This window comes from Sinocyclocheilus anshuiensis, unplaced genomic scaffold (genome assembly GCF_001515605.1).
Source record: "Sinocyclocheilus anshuiensis isolate Anshui unplaced genomic scaffold, SAMN03320099.WGS_v1.1 scaffold274, whole genome shotgun sequence".
In the NCBI taxonomy this organism is placed as follows: Eukaryota; Metazoa; Chordata; class Actinopteri; order Cypriniformes; family Cyprinidae; genus Sinocyclocheilus; species Sinocyclocheilus anshuiensis.
The window spans coordinates 970,980-982,441 of NW_015547698.1; the positions used below are offsets into that span (position 1 = coordinate 970,980).

The 11,462-nt window shown below is 36.8% G+C and overlaps 1 long non-coding RNA gene across 1 annotated transcript; it reads left to right on the forward strand.

Annotated features, from left to right (window-relative positions):
- Positions 1 to 795: 795 nt before the first annotated feature.
- On the forward strand, positions 796 to 1,800 carry LOC107703782 (uncharacterized). Its single transcript, XR_001635860.1, has 3 exons — positions 796 to 857; positions 1,279 to 1,453; positions 1,775 to 1,800. It is a non-coding gene; the product is annotated as an uncharacterized LOC107703782 (long non-coding RNA).
- The last annotated feature ends 9,662 nt before the right edge of the window (positions 1,801 to 11,462 follow it).

Here is an 11,462-nt window from a genome sequence, read left to right on the forward strand (position 1 = left end):
AGTCTGTATGCAGAGAGTTTCAAAGTACTCTGTGTCTAAACTAATGAAGCCACTTCCTGTTTAGGGTTAGTCCTATATTTAAAAGACAAATGAATATGTGCCATTCAACCACAACTCATCTGTGAACACATGCTGTCAGACATAAGAGCGAACAATGGAATTAGAAGCCATTTATGAAAATATTGAAAATGAAGATATGAAGGACACGTGTGCACCACAAATACAGAGCCGCTGCGAGGATGAAGGAAAAGCTCGAAAGCAAAGTAAGCAGAAAGTTTAATTTGAAGCAGAAATGGAAATGAGGAATGATATACAGTCATTTCAATCTTCTTAAAAAAAAAAAAACAACAGTAAGTGTTTCTGCTTATTTTAACTTTTCAGCATATGTTCTTATTTGCCTACATTTATTGTTGAAATGTCGCCGTCATTATCAAAGAATATAAATTTTTGTGGAATTGTATATTATGCAAAGACAGAGGTGGATTTGAGCTTTTATATATACAGGTGCATCTCAATAAATTAGAATGTCGTGGAAAAGTTCATTTATTTCAGTAATTCAACTCAAATTAAATAAATTTAATGCACACAGACTGAAGTAGTTTAAGTCTTTGGTTCTTTTAATTGTGATGATTTTGGCTCACATTTAACAAAAACCCACCAATTTACTATCTCAACAAATTAGAATATGGGTGACATGCCAATCAGCTAATCAACTCAAAACACCTGCAAAGGTTTCCTGAGCCTTCAAAATGGTCTCTCAGTTTGGTTCACTAGGCTATGATCTAATGATTGAAAAACACCAACTGCAGAACAACTTCAGCTCTTTGAGTCAGAAGAAACTGGAGCTGGAGACCAGAGTCGCTTCTCTGAGTGAGGAACTGAAGAGAAAAGTTTCTAAAGGAGGTTAGTATAAATGTGCTTTTGTATAAGTAGTCCCCCCCCCCATAGATTTCATTATCTTTTTATATATAGAGTTTTAAAAAGTTTGTTTCTATTAGGAAATCAGTGTAGTCTAGGTGGCTTGTTCATATCCTCTGAGTTGAAGAGCTGGTCTGACGGCAGACAGTACATACTGCTGCACATCACCATCAGAACAGAGAGAGACCTGATAACGATTTACAAGAACATGTTTGAAGAGTTCAAGCAAACCATCAACAGCTTACAGGACAATTACACTGATCTAATGATTGAAAAACTCCAACAGCAGGACATCTTCAGCTCTTTGAGTCAGAAGACCAGAGTCGATCTCATTGCTGAGATAAGCCAGTTAGAGACCAGAGTCAAAGATCTCACTGATGAGAAAGACCAGTTACAGAGAGATTTTGACTCTTTGAATAAGAAGGGCCCAGTTTGTTTTTTCGTGTCCTCTGAGTTGAAGAGCTGGTCTGACAGCAGACAGTACTGCAGGGATCGTGGTGCTGATCTGGTCATTGTCAACACTGAAGAGAAGCAAGTGAGTTCAGTGGCAAATGCAACTAGTTCAAGACAATTCTTTTGTGAATTAACATATATTTCAAAACAAGTAATAATAATTTAAAAAAAAACCTCACCAAAGTCTCATATTTAATCTTTATAACACTGCTTGAAAAGTCAGTGCCCACAATAATATATATATATATATATATATATATATATATACAGGTATATGTATATTTAATTTGTTCTTATCCATTATAAGGTCATCTGAGATTAGTTTTAATTGACTGCCAGATTACAAAGAAGAAGACCAATGTAATGGAGATTCTCACTCTTTTCTTATTTTAAACACACACAGAGGTTCATATCTTCATTAGTCAAGGAAAGTGTGTGGATTGGTTTGTCAGACACAGAGAAAGAAGGCAACATGAAATGGGTGGATAATTCACCACTGAAACAAGGGTAAGTGATAAGAGCTTTTCACACTTAAAAATAGGGTCATTCTAAACCCCGGGTTAACACGTTTTACACTGCTCGTAATTTACCCGGCTTATTAATTAATTTCGTGAAGACATTTCACACTGTACATTCCTAAACCCCAGGTTAACTATTTAACATATTTACTGTGTTAATGGCACGCAACCTGTTTATGTAAAAGCTCTAGCATTGCATATTCTCATATTATAGCCTATATTGCGACTGTATTATGAAGATTTACCTGCAGTCTTTTCGGATTATAAGTGTAAGAAGAAAACAATTTTTAACGCAAATTCACGTGCTTTTTGTCACAATTTTTTCCCTCAAACGGATTTTAATTGAGACGTATCTTTGCCCGGGTTTAAAAGCAGGCTTTATAACGATGATAATTCGGAGTTAAACGCAGTGTGAAAAGCTCTGAACACTCTACAGCTGTGAAACTTTTGCATTTGTTTCGTTTTTTATATACGAGAGTGAGTGAGTGAGTGCTGTATCTGTTCAGGAACTGAAACTGCTTGTATGTAATTCAGGTTTTGGGAAAGTAATGAGCCGAATGACGCAGGTGGAAATGAAGACTGTATTGAACTGAATCCTGCAAAATCTGTCCTGAACAACTGGAATGATATCCCATGCTCAGCAACAAGAAAATGGATCTGTGAGAATTAGTGTGACAGGTTTAGCGTTTTGGATGTTTGCTTATATATTTGTTTACATCTCAAAGGTTAATATCCTTGGTGTTGCATTACCGCCATCTTCTGGAGCTATAGTTAATTCCCATGTAAATCAAATTTTCATTCCTTTCCTGCTCCTACTGCAATCCAGTATATTCTTTACTCCACTCCCTGATTATTCTCTCCATGTGTTTTACCCTGACCATCCTTTGTAATTAATATTTTGTGCAATAAACAAGTACATGTTCTACAGTCTCAGGTTTTTGGCAATGATGACAAAGTCCTGCTGGGTGTTTCCCTAATATGAAGTGTATATATAACTTATGTCCTATTCTTAATCTGGATAAAGTTGTATCCTATTTTTCCCTTTACTTTCCACTGTCAGCTCTTTTTTTTCAATGAATATAGATTTCTTCCTTTTAGCTCTTGATCCCAGCTCTGCTGTCGTTTTTTATACTTGTTCCCCATGCAATACTCTTTCCTTCTGATCTTCAAAGGCTGATACATGCATCTATACTCTCCTTTTCAGTGCTTGCTTAGCTATTTTGTCTACATTTTCATTTCCTAAAATACCAATCTGCGCTGGAACCCACATAAATACAATTTCGTAACCTTTATTTTTTATTCTTGAATAAACAGACGTTATCTGCGTCGTGTCATTGAGCACACCTGTGTGGCTCACAGTGATTGAGGCGCGTCGGGTCTCCTTGGTTATAAAAACGCACGCCTTGCATTGCATGGCTCATGCTCACGCTCTGTGGGCTGTACAAGTCGTTATCAGCTTCTGTCTTCTTTCCCTCTTTCCTGGTGATTTATTGGTCCTTCTCATAGCGTAAGTCACAGTCTAAATGTGTTTGCCATTAGGGGTGCGTGTGTCTAGTGGCGCGCGCTATTCGCATGAAGTCTGCTGTAGTGTACAGTAGAGTACTGTTAAAAATTGCCTGTAAATTAACAGCAATTTCTTAAACGGCAAAATATTGCCCATAATGCATTGTTTTCTACAGTACATTACTGTTTTAATGGAAAACAGCATGTTACTGTCAGATTTGGTCGTCTTTTGTGCTTTTGCATTAAACTAATACTATTGTATTTTGGTTTATTGAAGTGGTATGAACTATTTCTAATATTATTAATGGCGATGTAATTTTGTTTTGATTGTGTTTTTATGTGTATCTTTTTTTTCCCTTTGTATTTTAAGTTTCTTTGCCAGTGTATCAACCCACATGTAAATGTCTGATGACCAGTGATATTGAAGCTTAAAGGAGTCATCGGATGCAAAATTCACTTTTGTTGTTGTTTGAACATAAATGTGTGTTGGCAGTGTGTGTACACATCCACCCTATAATGATAAAAATCCACCCAGTGCTGTTCTGAGATTCCGAATATAGCAGTCGTCATTTACTCCCGACATCTGAGCCGCTGAAGGAGGATTAACGTTACTTTAGTTTTGAAGTGAAAGTGCCGATCCTCAATCTGCCTAAATGCATCTGTTCGCGCGAATCATTCGTGATCCAGCTTCATCTACATGAAGTGAGTATAAGGTTTTTTTTTTATGAATCTTTGCAAATCGCCTTTCCTAATAACGTGCTAGTTAGCAAGTTCTGTGGCTAAAGTAAACAGTATCATTAGAACGGCTCGTCACCCACGGAAGAGAGGGGTGGGGTCAGCAGAGCTCGTTAGCATTTAAAGCAACATGGACTAGAACCGCGTGCTGAAAACAGAGCTGATTTTGACAGGGTAAAAAGGGTGTTTTTTACACTACCAATGAGAAATTTGAACCAAAGTATGTTATAGACTTTTCATTAAGAACCTAAAGAATCATATCAACTTGTGGAAAATGGGCATCCGATGACCCCTTTAACAGAAGGGGAGTTTTTATTTTTTATTTTATTATTATTGTTATTTTTTTTGTCAATTGCTTTAAGAAATTGTGGTCACTGATTATTTGCTGTGTGATTTGTCCCTGCTGCTAATGTTGGATTTATCATGGTCTCTTACTAGCTGTGGGTATTTAATTGATAAGCTGTTGAAGAGATTTATTTTTTTTAGAATGATTTTATAGATTAACGATTATTGTTGTGAAATAAATTTGCATTGTTTTGGGAAGTCATGTCTCTGTCTTCAATCAATTCGAATCAGCTGGGTCCTTCATATTATTGTAACCACATTGGGTTTAATTTCTTTCTTTTTTTATTTTATTTTATTATATTTTTTATTCTATTGTCCTGGGTGGTGAAAGAACCTAGGTGGCGTAGTTGGGCTTCTTAACATTCTTTGCCAAGTGTTATAATCTTGTCGTAGACGGCAGGATTGCATTTGGTGTAAAGCAGAGGCGTGACTTGTGTGAATTGTGTTTGTTTGACTTGGAAACAGCAGCTAGCATGAAAGTATATTGCTCTGCACCTGCTTCTCTCTCTCTCTCTCTCTCTCTCTCACTCTCTCACTCAGCAATTGTGAGACCTGGTGACTCAGGCTGATAACGAATGTTTGTGTCAAGAACGACCCGAGGTTCAGGCAAGTCCCGGTGTGGCGCCATTTGAGGCTAATGATGTGGGGCAGCGTCTGATATGGGCCCAAGGTTTTCCGCCAGTGGTTATGTTCCTAGGGAGAGGAAATGTTTTTAGAGGCCGCACCCAAATTTCTGACCGATTGATTAAAGAAGTCTAGTATGCGTGCTCGTTATTTAGCTAGTGTTCTTAACTTTCTTAGCCAAGGGTTACTTAAGCCTCCACTAGTTTAATAAAATAATGCAAAGTCATTATATATATTTTTTTGTTTGTTTTTTTGCACAAATAAATAAAGGACATTTCATTACAGTGGATACATGAATGAATAGTTCTGCAAGGATTATTATGGATCCTTGCAGATCCTTATGCATAATTATGGATTATAATATATAATAATTAATATTAATGTGTGTGGGGTTACAAAAATATACATAAATCATGTAAGCAATTTCATTTTATATATATATATATATATATAAACCAGTCTGTGCCTAAGAAATGAATTTCAGGAAGGGCTGTTAGTTTCTAAGTTCATAAGTCTTCACCTTCCTTTGCTTGGTACTAGAGGTCTTCTTCTAGAGGTGTCTGGCAGTTTTCCTACCAGCCTTATCTGATAGCGTTGGTGTTATGTTCCCTCCTCAATCTAGGGGTTCAGGGAGGGAGTAACAAAAAGAAAACATAAAAATGGGAAATTCCCCAAAGGGAAAAATTTTAAGAAATAAACGTGGAGAAATCTCCTTTTCTTCTATCCCAGCTCTAGTAAACCTCACACCTATTCACTTGTATAAATAAAGAACATTCATATGTTATTACACTAATCATAAATTAAATAATTATGATATTCTATAGGGATGCTGCTTGATCGGGGATGCTTCTCCAACATCAGTGTCATGGGAACACACTGCAGTTTTTTTGGGAAACGTTTTGGGAAAAGAAACGTTATCAGCACAATGGTATAAAACTATACGTCTTGTCTATTACCACCCACTGCCACTTATACCAATGACGGAAATAAGCACAGTTAGAATAGCTAATTATTGCGTGTGTGTGTTGTATTGATGTGAATTAATGTTAGACCGTAAACGCTATGGGATGCGAGACAATTTTTGTAAGAAATTCCAAAAATAAAGTGAAATTGAATTGAATTGAGTATTGTATTGCAATAGGTAGCACTTTAAAGGGGTCATATGATGCGATTTCAATTTTTCCTTTCCCTTTGGAGTGTTACAAACTCTTGGTGGGATGAAGCGGAGTCCAGCCCGGGGTCGTCACATGTCCTTCTGGATGCTCCTTCGTCAAAATAGCCGGCCGCACCGTTCTCAAGCCCACCGCCTCTGCTCACTCTAACCCACCCGCCGTTCCTCACGCTAGCCCCAGTAGGGCTTGTTGTTTGTCATTTCTCCGATCACAAATGCAGACATGGTTTTATGTTTACGCGGCGCGATGCAACGCAACACGTAAAAAGCCAGTATAAGTCATTATAATCCATAATTATGTCCCCACTGGATGCAACGAATGCCTCGTTTATAATGGGTTTTAATGTTTTTGAATCATCGCTCCGGCTGGACAGGGCATCATCACAGTATGGTGAGGGGCGTAACATTTCCGTCACACGCTTGAGGTATTCGGCCAATCACAACGCACTGGATAGCTGGCCAATCACAGCACACCTCTGAACATAAAGGATCTTTATAATAATCTTTATTTCATTTATATCTTTCCCAAATTGTATTAATGCTATTTTCTGTTATGTGTATCTTTGTGCTTATTTTTACAAATAAAGATACAATAGATTAAAAATAATTGTCATATACATCGTTACATGAAATAGATTTTATTTTGTCATACTGCCCACCTCTTGAGGATAAAGATAGTGTTTTCTGTCATTTTCTGTCTGTGGAAGGTCAGTTTTGAGTGTCTTCTTAAATTAAAAGTTTTACAATATGAAGAATAACTTAAGCTGAAGTAAATAGACTCCATCCTTTTGAAGCACTGCTTCATGAAGCTTCGAAACCTTTGCAGATTATTTGCTTTGAAACAGTGATACGAAGCACACACCAAATGATTGTTTGTAATTATTGTATATATTTTTCTTTTCAAATGACAAAGTACATGTATTTTAATTAAATACGCTTCTCACACCAGTATTTTGTATTTTAATTAAATACATTTGATGAGCAAGTATTTGTAATTTGTAACAAAATACTTTTTGATGTATTTGTGCCCATCTCATGGGTGAAACCTCTCAATGGCACCGTGTGACTCTGGGTGGTAAGCACTGGATAACTGATGATTTATGCCAACAGAATCGGTTCAAACATTCTTGAAGTAAAATTTGTACCTTGGTCTATTTGGATTTTTTTTGGCAGGCCAAAAGTGGAACAGCTCTTTCACAGCTGCTTTGGCTTTCAGATTGCGTAATGCTTCAGCGAAGTGTGTTGCAGTAAAACAGAGAAAACATTTCACCAGCAAAACATACACAATAGAAATTGCGTGACCTCGTATAACGTGACAGTTGGACATTTGTTTGTTAGTCCAGCAAGATCCAATTGAAATCTAGCAACAAAAAAAATTGTGTTCATGTTTTGCTCCAACACAAGCAGCGCTATATTAATATGATCTTATTTTAGCTGTTATCATGCGCCTAGTTTGTCGGTCTAAGTGTTGAGGAGACAATCACAGTAAACTACACAAGTCTAAAGTGTCCAGATTGTTATTCTGATGTTGAGTGTCTGTGAAACTACTCTTGAGTTTAATTGTTTTCTGTTTGAATAAAATATTCAATTACTATCATTACCAGAGTAAACTTGACATTTTTGTTTTCATTTCACACTTCATTATTGTGTACCTGCTTTATTGCTTGGTTTCCTCCAGTCCAGCAGGAGCAGCAGAGAGCAGGTTTATCAGACTGAACTGATCAGAGAGGAAGACAAACATCAGAGCTAACATTTTTTTTTCTACCTGTAACCCTCCTCTAAAGGGTAAGTACACACTAGGTTCGGATACTCAACTCAGGGTCACTGAATTCTAGTATAGTGAATGGCACAACCAGAAGTTATTGATAACCACACAAATTACCATTTTGCATGAACTGTACTGAAGTAACAAATATAACACAATTGTTATCACAAGAACATCAATAAAGTGTGGTGTGCAGTCAGTGTACGTGTCTCCTTCCTTTTTTCTTAAAGTTCCTCAGTCCAGTCTTTCAAATGACCAAAAAAAATTGTTTCCTTTAGTGGAAATCAGTTGTCTTTTGGTTCCAAAAACAAGTGAAGCAAAATAAAGATAAAAGAATTCAACAAGAAAAATGTTCTATCCAATCCCAATCTGTCCACTGAGATCCTACCGCAGTGTTATCACATGAGACATCCAGCAGCAATCGATGATCCAACGATCAAGGGTGGTTGGCTCGCCATCTTCCCTCCGGAAGAATTCAAATGCATACAAAAAACCTGGCCGAGATTCAAGTTCACACCTGACAAAATACAGCTTCAATCCAATGGTTCAAGTGTTCATTACGACCTCAAATCATCATTTTAGATTGATTATCAGTTTGCAATTTATGTAAATACAATGCATTTATAGAGAAATCAATTCAAACTTCCCTGCATCTCCACGACAGATCATTTCATCACTCTCTGCCAATACTCGCTCGCATCGCCCCAGCAAAAGGGCGGAGCTTCTTGTTTTTTCCACCAATAGCAAATTTCCATCTGCTAACACACTCTAGTTACCAGGCAGATTTCCTGATATCAGGTTTCACCGACCAAGGTGACTTAAAGGCACAATTAATGATAATGAGTTCATACAAATATGCCACAAAACCATTCATATTTTCTTTTATAGGGATTTAGCATAGGGGTTACTCAACCCTCTCATGCAAGCCACATTAGTGGAGAATTTGTGATATTGTTGTCACATGCACACAATGACCACTCTTTGTCATACATTCCTGCAACTTCCAGACTGAACTGATCAGAGAGGAAGACAAACATCAGAGCTAACATTTTTTTTTCTACCTGTAACCCTCCTCTAAAGGGTAAGTACACACTAGGTTCGGATACTCAACTCAGGGTCACTGAATTCTAGTATAGTGAATGGCACAACCAGAAGTTATTGATAACCACACAAATTACCATTTTGCATGAACTGTACTGAAGTAACAAATATAACACAATTGTTATCACAAGAACATCAATAAAGTGTGGTGTGCAGTCAGTGTACGTGTCTCCTTCCTTTTTTCTTAAAGTTCCTCAGTCCAGTCTTTCAAATGACCAAAAAAAATTGTTTCCTTTAGTGGAAATCAGTTGTCTTTTGGTTCCAAAAACAAGTGAAGCAAAATAAAGATAAAAGAATTCAACAAGAAAAATGTTCTATCCAATCCCAATCTGTCCACTGAGATCCTACCGCAGTGTTATCACATGAGACATCCAGCAGCAATCGATGATCCAACGATCAAGGGTGGTTGGCTCGCCATCTTCCCTCCGGAAGAATTCAAATGCATACAAAAAACCTGGCCGAGATTCAAGTTCACACCTGACAAAATACAGCTTCAATCCAATGGTTCAAGTGTTCATTACGACCTCAAATCATCATTTTAGATTGATTATCAGTTTGCAATTTATGTAAATACAATGCATTTATAGAGAAATCAATTCAAACTTCCCTGCATCTCCACGACAGATCATTTCATCACTCTCTGCCAATACTCGCTCGCATCGCCCCAGCAAAAGGGCGGAGCTTCTTGTTTTTTCCACCAATAGCAAATTTCCATCTGCTAACACACTCTAGTTACCAGGCAGATTTCCTGATATCAGGTTTCACCGACCAAGGTGACTTAAAGGCACAATTAATAATAATGAATTCATACAAATATGCCACAAAACCATTCATATTTTTCTTTTATGGGGATTTTGCATAGGGGTTACATCCCAATTTATGGATATTTTTAATCTTTCAATATTTAAAAAAAAAAAAAAAAAACTTTGACACCAAAGTAATTTCATAATTGAACATTAATGAATAAAATCTACAGATTATTTTGGCTTAAATCAGCCCTGAGGATAAAAATCAAGTAAAAAAGCATTGAGACTGAAGAAACCATTCACTTGTGGGTAACACCAACATTTATATACTATTTCATCCAGTTTTATCTAAATATCCCGTTTTTGCACATGTAAAATCCTGTAAAACAGTGGATCTCAGCTGGAGAGATCTGTAGCTTCAGCTGAAGGACTTAAATTTATATTAGTTAATATACTTGATCAATGATAAAATGATAGGCACTTACATATGGCTATAGCTTAATTGTTGTTTTGGCTGAGGTTTTGTTTGTCAGTAAGTAAGTAGTTTTGGGTTGTAGACCAGTTACAGTGATCTAAGTAGCCTAACTACTAAAAATATCAGCTGCAGGGCAACGTTATTACTTTAAGTCAGAAGAAACTTTAGTTAGAGACCAGATTCAATGACAATAATTGTTGAGAAATGCCAGCTGGTCCACTTAAATGGGTATAATATGCACACACACACACAAAATGTGTGTGTATTTTGAATAATGTGTATATGTGACCCTGGAGCACAAAAGCAGTCTTAAGTCGCTGGGGTATATTTGTAGCAATAGCCAAAAATACATTGTATGGGTCAAAATTATTGATTTTTTCTTTTATGCCAAAAATCATTAGGATATTAAGTAAAGATCATGTTCCATGAAGATATTTTGTAAATTTCCTATTGTAATTTTTGATTAGTAATATGCATTGCTAAGAACTTAATTTGGACAGCTTTAAAGATGATTTTCTCAATATTTAGTAGTAGTCAATAACCGGGAGCTTATGACAAATTTAATTGATGACTTTGACCTTTGACTCATAATTATATCCATATGCAACCTCTGACATCATAATCATTTCCATATGCGAAACCCGGCGCGCGTGAAATTCAGCCGTCAACCTTTGAGCTCCGGGGATGACATATGATGTTTGTACAGATTTATGTAAGAGTCCAGCGGATGACAGGAGATAAATGAAGTCCGAAAGGAATGCTTTTGAAGATTTTATGGAGCGTTCCCACATCCGGGGGGTTTCCACATCTGCCGACGTGTCCGTGGTGTCCGGTTGCTGTGTGTTATGCTCTCTCTCTCTCTCTCTCTCACTCTCTGTGTATGGGGAGCTGTGATTAAAAACAAGCATTGATGAACAATAAGTAAACAATTTTAACAGATCGCGAGATCGTATCACAATATGTGTGTGAACTTGTACAATATAATACTGAATAAAAAGATTCTCAGCATATTAATGAAATTGGGGATAAATCAATAAAAATATAAATACCCTTACATTATTTTGGGAGCGATGATGACCGTTCCGTGAATGAAATGTTTCCCAAAATT